Below are 7414 nucleotides of genomic sequence, written 5' to 3'. Positions count from 1 at the left end.
AACACGTCGGAAAATAGCCAAACTATTAGGTGGCGTGAGCAGAATTCGGCAAGATACCATGAAGAGGAATAAAACCAAAATAAACTAGACGAGCAGATCGGACATTAATAGGTATCGTGAAATGACTACATGGAGTCGGTAAATCAAGTTTAGTATTACCCATTTAGTCATAGGGTATCAAGAAACCTTATCTCGGCATTTTTGAATGCCGAAACCTTAGTTTTAGGTTCTTGTGACATGTAGCTGAAATTGAAATTCGGAGATCGGCAAAGCCCCTTCCGAGCTCCTGCTAATCCGAAAGAGATCGGAGGAGAGTTCTTATCAGGTCTCGACTTAAAATTTTAATAAATACTTAATAGAGATTGGAGGAGAGTTCTTATCAGACCTCAATTCAATATTTTTAATAAATATTTAAAAGAGATCGGAGGAGAGTTCTTATCCGGTCTCAGCTTAAAATTTTAATAAATGCTTAATAGAGATTGGAGGAGAGTTCTTATCCGGTCTCAGCTTAAAATTTTAATAAATACTGTAAAGAGGTCGGAGGAGAGTTCTTATCAGATCTCAAATTAAAATCTCTAATAAATATTTATTAGGGATCGGAAGAGAGTCCTTATCCGATCCCCAACCAAAATTTTAATGAATATCTAAAAGAGGTTCGGAAGAGAGTTCTTATCCGATCTTCTAAATTAAATTTTAAATAAAACATTCCTTTTCAAGTAAAATTAACATACAAAAGTAATTCACTAAGGTTGTCTCATTTACTTATGTATCTGGGTGATCCTAATCAGTGAAAAATCAAACATTCCTTTTACCAAAAGGACTAACATTCCCATCCGAGCCCTCCTAACTAATCTACAAAGGACGCAAAACTAAATCTACTTACCCTTATCAAGGGACGAGGTGGGGTGCCTAACACCTTCCCCACCCGTTTACGGACCCCGAACCTAGAATCTCTGTTTTGAAGTGGTTTCATTTTTAATTTATCTTCCTGAAGGGTTTTCTTTAGTTCCCCTCAAAACTAAGGTGGCGACTCCTCACTTTTTCCCACTTCGGTGAGTGATCGTCCGGGCGACCGCAAAATCCCATTGCGACACTGACAGGTGCCAGAGCATGTCATGACAAGGCTGTACATCCCAATCTCCACCGTTGATCTTACTTGTAAGGACAAGCTCGGAGCCCTTGGATCAAAGAAGAAGACGACAAGACCAGCGCCTTTTATTCCCAACCCTCGGATCGCCCTGGACAAGAAAATTTGAACCGTCAGATTAGAAGAGAAAGAGGATAAAATTTCTAAAAAGATCTCAGCCATGCATTCTGATTCTCTTTAATTCCTGAGTGTCCGATCATGTCCTTTAAAATCCTAACCCTCCATCTCCCTCAAAATAAATCTTGACCCTTCATGGATAGCACCCAATCCCTATAAATACCTGCATGAAAACTGTTCAAAGGAGGACGGAAAAAATAGTGAATATAGCGGAAGGGCTCCGAAACTTAATTCAGTTCGTTACTCTGCTATTTTTGAGCTTTCATAAGAAAAACTTTTGAAACCAGTTTTACTGAAGTATTTTCTTGCAAAAGGGATTTTTGAATACTGAAACTCTCCATTTTCAGTTCGTTCATTATCCTGTGACACTCTCACTTTCTGTCTTTGTTATCTTTATTTCCACTCCCGTTGTCCAAGCTCAACTTCATTCAAACTCGGTTATTTTGACCTGACTGCATTTTAACAAAGTATCCTTCATTTCAAGGCAAACCTTTTTCCCCCGGCTATCAACCCGCAGTCCTATTACGTTTTATGATTCCGTAGTTAGTTTAGTAGATTCAGCTTCCTACAGGTGAGTGCTTATATCGCTGCTTTATCAAGTGCTCGTTTTATTTTACGTATTTCCTTTATTTTTATGTTTGTAATTTTCACCAAGTTCACACTGCATTAAAAAACGCGAAGAAGGTCATTCTCGAGTTTACTTCTTTGTTAATCAGTCCATTCTTTTGTTAATCTTTGTTACTTCTAGATGCAGGAGTTCTAGTCCCGATTAGCGTATAAGCAGTTGGATAAAATGTAGGTAACTGTGTCTTAAGCGTTTCTTTAAAATAATAGTAGGTCTGAATGACAAATCAGGAAAATAGTAAAGTCGAATAACTAGACTAACACAGAAGATAATGGGGTAAAACGTCATAAGGCGGAATAAAACCTAATCTAAGATAAATAAATGGAATAGATCGGGTATCAAAAGGTGCGGATAAAGGCGACCATGTAGGAGGTCGGAAAATTCAGTCTGGTATCCCCTGTCTAGTCACAAGGTACTAATAAGTTAAAAGAAGCCTTATTCCGATCCCCGGCATCTTTGAATGCCAGAACCCTTAGTTTTAGGCTCTTGTGATGAGTAGCTATAATCAAATTTCGAAAGGTTGGAAAAGTCCTCATCCGACTCCTATTAAAATAAAAGAGATCGGAGGAGAGTTCTTATCTGATTCTCACCTAAAAATTTTAATAAATATTAAAAGAGATCGGAGGAGAGTTCTTATCCGGTTCTCAATCTAAAAATTTCCATAAATTTTTAAAAGAGATCGGAGGAGAGTTCTTATCCGATTCTCACCTAAAAATTTCCATAAATATTTAAAAGAGATCGGAGGAGAGTTCTTATCCAATTCTCACCTAAAAATTTCCATAAATATTTAAAAGAGATCGGAGGAGAGTTCTTATCCTGTTCTCAAATCAAAATTTCCATAAATATTTAAGGGAGATCGGAGGAGAGTTCTTATCCGATTCTCAAATCAAATTTTAATAAATACGCAAAATGAACCCCCCTAAAAGTAAAACTAATACGCAACAACAATTCACCAAGGGTCATCTCATTTATTCATGTATCTGGGTAACCCAAATTGGTGAAAAATCAAATATTCCCTTTTATCAAAAGGATTAACATTTCCATTCAAACTCTCCTAACTATTAATTTTAGTTTATAAAGAGCTTGAAGTTAAATCTGCTTACCCTCATTGAGGGACGAGGTGGGGTGCCTAACACCTTCCTCACCCGTTTATGGGCCCCGAACCTAGAATCTCTGTTTTTGAAGTGGTTTCATTTTAATTTATTTTCACAAATGGTTTTCTTTAATTTCCCTCAAAATTAAAGTGGCGACTCCTCACTCTTTCCCACTTCGGTGAGTGTTCGTACAGGCGACCGCAAAACCCCTTGCGACAGGAAATACAAGTTTGAAGGAAGTTGATTCTGATTTCCTTCAATTTCTCTTTCAAGCAAACTAAAGAGTATTTTAAAGGAAACTAAACCCCATTCTCATGCGATGTTTAATTACCCAAAACCCTTTAAGCATTTCAATCAACTTGAAATTACTCTTAATCCACTAGTTTATTTCTAACACTAGGTGATTAAGTTCATTATCTTGATTATCTATCATAGATTTTCACCTCTCGGTTCTTCAATATAAGATTAAGAACAAAACCCAAAGGGTACCAATGATGGGTATGTAAATAAGCACACAAGATAGGAATCAAAGCTTATATATACTAAAATCTAGTTAAAATCAGTCCAAATCCACAAATAAAACTTAAATCATTACACCCAACTCTGAAATCTTAAGTATCTACGCACTCATGCTTGTATTTACAAGTAGAAAATATGAAATAGAGCAAGAAAACATGAAAATAAAACTAAAAATAAAAGAACCCAGAAGAAGAAGATCCAAATCTCTGAAAATGGAAGCTAGAAAACGTCACTCTATAGGTGTTCTTCCTTCAAAAAAAATGACGTGATTCCCTCTTTCCTTTCTCTTTTGATTTTTCTCTCTCTTTCTCCTTATGGTAAAAATGAGAATATGATGCTTATATATTCCCTCAAGGTTTACCTTAAAAATAGTCTCTAAAGGGATAAAGACAAAAGATATAAAAGGTGTGAAAAGAGAAAATTTTTCCATGTTAGTAAATCTGCCAGCGCCATCCCACATGCCTCATGTTGATTTAAGTTGTTTTCCACATGCCTCATGTTGATTCGGAGGAGGAGCTTTTAGATTCTGCACGACCAGCTACACGAGGCAAGTGGGAGTCCCTGAAACTTTCGGTGTGTTATGCTCCAAAATCTCTGTTTACACGACCCGCCACATGGGGCATGTTAAAGTCCATGAAACTTTTAGCATGTTTTGTCCCGAAATTTCTGTTTACACGACCCGGTGTGAATTTACATGCCTCATGTGGATTCCTGCTAGCTAACTCTTATCTTCACATGACCCTCAACACGAGGCATGTTGAGGCCCTTGAAAGTCTCGACTGGTCTTCTCCTTTAAGTGAATTTTCTTCATTTTTCACACTACTTTAAGCTTCCAAATCACTTTGAATTTCTTCTATATAGACCTTGTTGTCTTTAAACCTTATTAAAACCTATCAAAAACATTAAAATTCCAAAAATCAAATATAATAAAACTAAAATTAACAAATTAACTAAAATAAGCATTAAAAGCATAAAATTACTAAACTAGAAAGGCAAAATGGATGCAAAACTAACCTAAAACATCTATATAAAATGGGTTTATCAAAATCCCCCAAACTCAAATCTTTACTTATCCTCAAGCAAATATAAATTAATTATATGCAATTGGGGTACCTTTTCTTAAATTCATGAGAGTCACTCATTCAAACTTTAAAACTTACCTCTAGCCACCAACAAACCATATAACCACCTTCAAGGTATAAGGAATTCAATTCTCACTAAAGTTATCACCGCTTAGCCTTAGGTCAATTATTCATTCCATCAAACCCAAACCAATCAATTACATAGAGAAATCATGCTAAAATAGACTCTAAAACAATCCATAAACTAATGTGTCTCAAATGATGATGGAAATAGTTTAAATGGATGAATAATGTGCCAATCCCATGGGCAAACTAACTATTCCAATCTCCACTAATATAGCAAAACACAATCAAGAGATCAAAATGACTTTTAATGGTTGTAATGGGGCTAAAGGGTAATAATGTGGCTAACAAATAAAAGGCAAAAGAAAAGCAAAACATGAGAATAATTAAATTGTTAAAAAGATCAAGATACACTTTTTATTATTATTATTATTTATTTATTTATTATTTTATTTTAAGAATTAAATGGAAGGAAGAACTTTACAATAAATCACAAATGCTAGCATATAACTTTTACAACTCTTTTAGGGACTACATAAATAACATTGAGTTTTGCATTGCAATTGTCCCTTTTTAATCCACTCCCAAACTCATTTCTTTGTATACTTGGATGGTAAATAATTTTTTTTTTTTCGTAACATGATATGATTGCTAGCCAATTTTACGTTAGTACTTCTCCCACTTGATTGTTATATACCTTCTTTTTTTTCCTTTTTACATATCTATCACTTAAACAAATTATTCTCATGAAGGGTAGGTAAGTGTTTAGGTTTATGGCCAGGTAAATTATGGGAGCCAAGGAAATAAGGGGTATAAATGAAGACTCAAATTGGTTTCAAAGGGAAAATTTAAAATGAGGTTGGTTAAGACTAAAAATGTGGATTTAAAATTCGAAGAATGCCTTAATCATTTCTCTTTTCAAGTGAATGCTAAAATTTCGCCTCGAAAGATTTAGAAGGCTTATTCTAGGATTGGAGAGGCACAATTAGTTATTTCTTACTCTAAAGTTTTCTTTAAGCACTCAAAACTCAATGTAATAAATTGGGTGGCCCTTGGCTGAGAAGATATAAATCTAGATAAGAATCTCATAACCTCATACCAATCTGGAGCTTTTAATCTGTCAAACCCATCTAGAGGTAAGCTCAATTAGTTTTTAAAATGATTCTCAATCTTCTAAGGATTAGGTAAAATTTTATTTTTTTATATTTTTTTTATGTATGCATGATTCCTATAATGAATGGAAAAATTAAATAAAATAAAATAAATTGAAATAAAAACTATACATGATCTATATGATATCTATATGCAAGTGTATATATTTACATGGTGTAGGTGTATGGTGTATGTGAACTATGTAACTAAGTATAAATGAAATGCAATTTAAGTAATGTAAATAAAAAGGATTAAAAATTTTGCAAAAAATTTTGCCCTCCCCCAAACTCAAATTAGACAATGTCCTCATTGGCTTAAACGAAGTGGCAGAAATATCAATGAAATCAATAAATGATAACTTGGAGAGATATAAGCTAAGAAAGAGTGGAACAGAGTTACCATGTAGAACGTACATGCCTAGTGGTGAATGATCAGAATATGCACATGAGGCATGTGAATTATAAGTATTGGGAGCATGAGGCATGTTGAAGTAAAGGTAAATTAGCATGCCCTGTGCTGAATGCTGATCAACTGACACTGGGTACTAACATGGGGCTTGTCATGCCCCTTGAAAATTTCAATAGGTTTCAAAAATTTTGTAATTTTAAGCAATTCAAATATCTTACATGATAGCATAACCCTTAATATGAGGCATGTCATACTCAATGCTATCAGACCTAATATAAAACTCAAGTTTTCACTCTAAAAAACCAAAATTCTAAAAATACTCTACCAAAGAACAATCAAATCAATATGAATTGTTTTCCAAAACACTTCAAAATATATCTCAACCATAGTTCACACCTCAAATCACAAAAGTTTAACTCAATATCATGTATTGTCAACCCATATACTCATACCATCAAAGCATATTCAATATATTCAATAAAAGTCAAGAAAATACTATTCACATAAAAAAAAATATGCAGCAAACTCAATCTTTAATGCATGCTTGACACTCAAAATAACAAAAATCTATACCTTGACACTTTATATTAAATTTCCATTAAATTAATACTTCAAAACACATATATCAACCAAACTTCCTTATTTCATCAAAGTATATTCTACCTAATAGCAATTTGGCATTAAAAAAAATACTGTTCACAATGAGATAAAAGTGCAGAATACTTCCCCAAACAACAGTTACCCTTTCTTCTTGCAGTATATTACTAACTCCAAATTATAGCAATCATCCCTTCAAGATTAACAAATTTAAAATAAGCTAAATTGGCCAAACTAATACATATAAACATAGTTAAAACACTAAAATAATCCAAAATTAAATATAAACATGTTAAGCATCATTGCACAATCCTAGAGCAAAATTTAATCCTTATCATCAATTTCTCTCAACTAAATTTTTTGATTTCATTCTAGCTCAAGCAACTCATCATCATGGCAAAAAATTTACTGTTTACCAATAGATTAAAAGAAACACATAAAACTTTTCCTAAATCAGCAACATGGTTTTCTTTGTAGCAATTTCCAAAACATCCAATCTTTGCATTTTGTCTACAAACCAAAAATTAGACAAATATCAAAATTTGAGCTATAAGGGATGAAATAAGAAAAAGAAAATTAACAAACTACTAAAAATAAACTTGGGTACCTC

This window comes from Hevea brasiliensis, chromosome 13 (genome assembly GCF_030052815.1).
Source record: "Hevea brasiliensis isolate MT/VB/25A 57/8 chromosome 13, ASM3005281v1, whole genome shotgun sequence".
In the NCBI taxonomy this organism is placed as follows: Eukaryota; Viridiplantae; Streptophyta; class Magnoliopsida; order Malpighiales; family Euphorbiaceae; genus Hevea; species Hevea brasiliensis.
Note: the sequence above shows the minus strand (reverse complement) of the source record.